Source organism: Armigeres subalbatus, chromosome 2 (genome assembly GCF_024139115.2).
Source record: "Armigeres subalbatus isolate Guangzhou_Male chromosome 2, GZ_Asu_2, whole genome shotgun sequence".
Classification (NCBI taxonomy): domain Eukaryota; kingdom Metazoa; phylum Arthropoda; class Insecta; order Diptera; family Culicidae; genus Armigeres; species Armigeres subalbatus.
This window is the reverse complement of record NC_085140.1, coordinates 354,848,236-354,855,204: the sequence shown is the minus strand read 5'-3', so window position 1 is coordinate 354,855,204 and position 6,969 is coordinate 354,848,236.

Genomic DNA, 6,969 nt, shown 5'->3' with positions numbered 1-6,969 from the left:
TTTATTTACAGTAATGATTTTCTTGACAGCGTCTGTGGTGGGGTCGCCATTGTTAACGTATCAAACATAAATTATATTCTTAATTTGAAACTAAGGTTTTCGAAACCTTGGGAGTTTCTGTTGAAACAAATTTTGGACAATTCTCGTTTATTGCTGCCTACTTGCCTTTCCAGTGCAATGGGCAGCAAAGGAATTTGTTGCTGAGCTGGTCTTCAAATTCTAACTCGCAACAGATTCAAATTTTTCATAATTGGTTACTTCAATTCCAAACACCGTTCATGGAATAATGCTCAAAGCAATTCCAATGGTAAAATTTTATTCGATATATTATTATATTATTGTTCTGCGGAATATTATACTATTTAATATCCCAATGGACTAACTTGTTATTCTTCCAGTCGAAATCCTACTAAAATTAATTTAGTTTTAACGGATTCAAGTCAGCTGTGTGGCCAATTGGTAACTCATGCTGACATTAAGCTGATTGGGAGATATATAAAACGTATATCGATAGGAATTTTGATTTTGATATTCCTCTCGATATCAAAAGTTATATTGATAATGCTCTCGTATCTTTGACAAATTTAATTGTCGAAGCTAGAGGCATTACAATTCCTAAATGTGAAATTAAATTTATCTCCACTATTATTGACGACGATCTTCAGCTACTGATCCGTCTTAAAAATGTCTTGCCGCACGGCTAAGGAGGGCCTTATTTCTCCACTTACTTGCAAGAATGAAAAATTTCCCCGAATGCTTACAAAACTAGCTCTTTATACCCTTGAATGCATGACGTGTAGATAATTAACAAAAAAATATATAAAAAAATAAAATTTCAAAAATCACCTTAATTAAAATCCGTCAACCGTGGACGAATATCGAATTATAGGATCAAAATCCATACGATTATTTTCTGTCTAAATATATTTAAATTTCATCAGATCAAGCGACTATACTACCACTGCAAATAGCTAGTTCAATACGCACCGTGAGAACCATTTCATCCCATTTACATTCCACTAATCCTACTGTATTCATTGCAATTTGCAATTTTAAACACCAACACATGAGAATAAATAGCACCTCCGCGATCGCGGGTTGGAAAATTGTATTTGATTTTTGTTGTTTAAACTTCGAAACCTATTTTCCATAACAATGGCCAAAAAGCTAACTATCAAGTTTGTGAATAAGATGAGATAAATAAATTATTTGTAAATTACCTTATTACCAGAAATCTCCTTTAATTTATTGATATCTTATAAGGTGGATGGATTTCGGTCCCCACGGTATTGCACAGCTCTCCCTCTTCACGGTTGTCACAGGAGTCTAATACATATATATTAGGGGATAAGTTTTGATAGTTATATGCATTAGCATGTAACCAGTCAATTAAAGATTCCACCAAACACATGCGACGCAACCATCGCTATCACTGAGCTTCTTCGTCGTTAAGCGACGACGACAGTCGATGATGAATCCGCCCAATTTATTTCATTTGAGTAGTCCAAATAGCCACATGAAAATAAATAATAAAGTTAGAAGGATGTTCAATTTAATAAATACATTAATTTGGACAACTATTCTGTAGACATTTTTGTTAACAAATTAGTTTTCTGATCCGATGAATTGGCTTATTCAATTGAAATAAATGAAACTATTTTAAATCGCATGCAAATAATACAAAAATAGGTAGAATTTCTTACCAATGACCATTGATAATAAAACGTAAGACAGTTTTTATATTATAAACATGCATCTTACATGTCGGGTAAAATAAAAAAGCATTATGTAGTCTTCATTTTGTGTTCAATTGTTGTCAAAGCCATTTGACTTATTCGGTCTGATGAAATAACGTAACAAAATATAATATTGGTTCATCAACGTTCATAGCTTTTTCAATCCATTGTGTATTGTGATCAGTTGATGATATGATTTGGCTAGTTGTATAAATGGATAGGTTTTGTAATACAAAATGAATATTATAAACGTCCTATCGATGAGTTATGTCTTAAATAGTTGCATTTTGCATTATTTGTGAAAATTTTATATTTATTTATTGCTCATACCCTGATTTCTTTATTGGCAATCTCCTATTTTTTTATGAAAAATTGCAAATTCTTCACGGAGGAACTTGTGGTGATCGGAAGATGAAAATAGCACGAGGAGATGACTACGTCAGTTCAGCGGACGATGGATCACATTGATGGAAGTCAAGGATAGATTCAAACCTGAGCTCATCAGGCCCGGAAAATCTGGCCACTTGCCTGAACAAACTGATAGTCAGAATCTGGGAAACTAGACAGCTATCGGAAAAGTGCAAGGAAGAGATAATATGTCCCATCTACAAGAAAAGCGACATGCTAAAGTGTGAGAAATTTCGAGCTTTTTTCATTAATAGTGAATGGGTTTGTGGGAAGTTATCAAGGTGGCTTTCGCTTTGTTGACGACCATCTGACAACCGACCACATATTTACTGTATGGCAAATCCTTCACAATTGCCGTGAATAGCAGGTCCCAACGGTTATTTAATTCAAAGCGGTATGTGACAGTATAGACTGCGTATGCAGATATGGAAAATTATGGACAAAACTGTGTGAAGACAAAGTACATGCTAGTGGGCGGAACCGAGCACGACAAACGGGGATACTTTCGAGATGGTCGATAAATTCGACTACATTGGATCCTTGCTAACGGTTGAAAACAATTTTTGTTAAATATCTTGGCTGTGCATATGCTGCGAAATGAACAAATTGATACGAGATTTGCGAAAAAGAATCCACGTGTCTTGGAGGGACTCGAACCCTCAACCTCCTACTCTCTAGATAGGCGTGATAACCCCTACACAACAAGACCACTTAAAGGTCACGTTTGCGGAAAAGGTTGGTACTCGGATTCTGATGGCTTTTCCGCAAACATGACCTTTAAGTGGTCTTGTTGTGTAGGGGTTATCACGCCTATCTAGAGAGTAGGAGGTTGAGGGTTCGAGTCCCTCCAAGACACGTGGATTCTTTTTCGCAAATTTAATATCAATTTGTCCATTTCGAAACATATGCTGTGCATATGCACAGCCAAGATATTTAACAAAAAAATGGTTTTCGTACGGCCGAGTTGCCGAATAATATGCAATTAATTGGCTTAAAACAAACTTAGTCGCGAAACACGAAGGCGCATCATATGTGGAGATTGGACTTATGGGCTCCTGAAGAAACTGCGGTCAAAAAATATTCACACACGCATCAAATGTGCCATGTACAAAGCGCTCATAATAGCAGCCACTTGGCGTATTTGAGAGACGGGTGGTGGGCAAAAGGACGGTGTGTAGCGGCGAAGAATGAACCATGAGCTCGCCCAACTCTATGGCGAACCTATCCAGAAGGAAGCTTAAACCGGAAGATGCGATGGGTAGGACATGTTGCAAGAATAGCGGACAGTAACCCTGTGAAGATGGGATTTGGTTAATGGATGGTGGTTAAAATCCCGAAAAACGTGATCGTCAGCTTTTTCGGTATGAAATCATGTTTAATCATGTTTTAAATGTTTAGTATGTTCAGCAAATATGTTGCATACATCAAGGGCTATCATGTGAGAAAATTTTATTTCTGATGAATTCACCTTAAAGTGAGATAGAAAGTTTTTTTTTAAATTTGTTGAAACAAAATGGCGTCTTAGGGAAAGTATTCGGAAATAATGTACAGAAAAACTTTGTCAAAGACATTACGGGTCTATCTATTGAACCGAACGAAATATGACTCAATTTTAGAAAATAGGTCATTTAACCCTATAAAAACTGGTATATAATGAATAACTTTGCATGGTTGAGCTTTTGAGGTGTGATGTTTTATTAATTTTTTATTTTCATTTTGATATTTATTTCAATCATCTCAGTCATTAACAAATATAAAAAGCGCTTTTGCACCGAATTGTTTATTCAAGTCGGAACTTTCGGCATGAAACCAGAAATGCTTTGCCAAATGCCTCTCTACTCTTTCAATTTTGTTCGGAACACACGCTCTTTATCCAAACCGTGCATGCGCGGCACTTGCTAGGCACCTAACCGTGCACTGACAACAAATAACGCTTGACTACCTATACATCTTCGATTGCGGTTATGGCGAATGCAGGGCTGGTAGCGAATGTCAACTATGATCTCTTGCTCCACGAGTGGAATTTGTTAAAATGCGAAAGGCTGACCTCGAGTATAAAGTACAAAATTTTGGAGTTTTGGAACCAATACCTCGTCTGTTGGTGATCGTACCCCAATGATAAAGATAGTGAACAGCTTCAGTTTCATCACATGACAATGATGTTTGTTGTTTCTCAATATCAAGAAGCAAGTTTATGTCAGTAGTAATTCTGGCACAAGCCAGGCTAGATGGCGTTTTGACCTCGGTTTCGACCGTGCGTAAAAACAGGATTTGCAAAAATGAGTTGCAGTTCATATGCAGGACGTTGTAAAGGAAGAAATGCTTGATTGATGGCTTCTTCACAAAGAAAATCAAAATGACACGACGCTATGCTCATATTTGCTTACGAGGGTGTTCATTTTGACTGTACTTAGCGCTCCTAACTCCGGTGAGATTTGTAAAAAAATGTGTATTAACAATTACTTACAAAACTACTGTGAAGGTAAATGAGTTGGTCAGATTTTTTAATATCTAAAATAAAACAAAAATGTAATTAGATTTAAAAGATTTTTTCAACTCTAGATTATTCGGCCACCCATTTTTTTAATAACTTAAAACCTTTAGTACTAAAATCTGCCATTTAGAATTACAGCTTATTAGAATTTCTGGATTTTTTAAGGGACCATGTTTTTAATAGATTTTCAGAATATTCCTCAGAATACCACGTCGAGATAAAAATCTCAAAACTTCATTTTAATTTGTTATTAAACCGTTGTAAGATAACAGAAAAAATCGTTTTTTAGTTTCTTCATTATTTATATTTATTTCTTTACATTTTCCAAACAAATGTTGCTACCGAGTCCGAATAGTTCTCCGCCTGGGAACCAATTAGATCATTTTATATCATCCTTTTACTGTTATACAGAAAACTTCTAGCTCATAATAAACAATAAACAATGTTGTAATTATCAACATGTATCACACTACCCGTTTCCCGCGACGCCGGATAGATACCTTCTCGTGGTGTGTTACCCAATATGAGGTACCATGGTTCATGGCTACATTGCTAGCTTCTGACTGATCCAACGAATACGATCCTCAATATCCAACAATCCGTGGTACTTATGAGAGTGTCGCAGTCGCTGGCCTCTTGCTTCCATCCGCTCCCTAGCAGTAATTTTCATGCATTTGTTATTTTTGCCTTTTTTTTATTTCTGATAGCATTCTAGGTAAGGATTTCAGAAATAAAACACTAGTTTGCAATCTACGAATTATACCGTAACAATGATAATGTAACTTGTAGCTCTATGCAAGGTTAAAAACTCCATTCCAAAGTCACTACTCGGTCACTTTTTCTGCAATTGAAAGTCACTATTTGGTCACTTTGTTGTCATCGTTGGTCACTAAAGTCATTATTTTGAACGAAACTCATCGCTACCAGCCCTGCGAATGACCTACACATACAAAATAATTTGTCTATGATGCATGACAAAGCGTTCTCGCCTGAAAGTTCCGTGTTGAAACAACATGTGGCGATGGGTCGGTTCGATACGTAGAGTAAAATATAATGCGCCCCCATCACAGCATTTTGGTTGCCTCACAATACATGCCACCTATCAAAAACAGTTACGTGCATATTTAGTCTTAGGTTGTTTTCGGGAGGGTATGGTTCTCGAATCGTTGAGTGTATCCATTGTGCTTGTCTTACCACATAATGTAAATAATCATGAAATGGCAGGCGAAGCAAAATTTTCAACCAAAAAATGCTTATAGAACACTAAGTTCAATGGGAATGTACAACAATTACAGAAGAAGAGATAATTTCTTAATCATCCGCTTCAAAATCAATTTTAAAAAGTCAAATGAAGTATGAAGCCTTGAAGAAAACTTTACTGTTGGTCAAAATACATATATTGTAAAGTTACAAAATGTTGAAATTAAGTATAGCCACATATTAAGTTATTTTCGGTGTTGAACTTAGTCTGTAGATTAAAAAAACACCTTAATAAAGACTAAAACAAAAAAAGTATGTTATTTTCTTACACTGGTGGGTTTTAGTCGATTAATACTTTTAGCGTTAAGAAAACTATGAGTTAACTCCATGAAAAAAATCACAAAAAATCAAAGAAAATTCAGGTGGTATTTGAAAAGCTGTGAAAGATCAGGTTAACCGGGACATTAAAGAATACCAACCGTGTAAAAAAAATACAAATTCTGTCCATGACAAATGTGTTGCTCATTGCTACCTTGCTATAAATAGACAAATGTGACTTATAAACGAAAACCGAAAATACCCATTGATGGAAAGTTTCGGGCCATTGAAACGCCCATCCTGTATACAATCTTGACTTCATTTGGTACCGATACTGAACCCCAGGTAAGCATCCATAATTTGAAAAGTGCAATTAAACTAGGATATGTGTGTTGAGAAAAGTAGAGTAAGTATAAAGTTGAAAACTTGACCTTCTTAATGCTCAGCGCCACCTGTTCTCCAACTTCGGATTAAAAAGTGCTACCCGGCACAGGCAGCTCCTGCTTTAATTAAAACGACATACTGCACAGAAGTACCTGGGCAATTGAAAGGACGGGGCAGTATGGATGTGTGCAGTTAAGTTGATCTAATTCTACTTGAGAGGCGTATACTACATCGAAATTGCCTTCTTGGACAACAGAGTGAGATGAATTAGGCACATTTTATTTTTTCTTCTGTTATTATGTTCGCTTAATGGCTTTCCGACGTTAGGTTTTCATATTCTTATTTGACAGTGCAATGATAAACTCTAGCAATATTTATATAATAATCTTCAGCTGTAATACTCACATAACTTAACGATTAAACTAAATC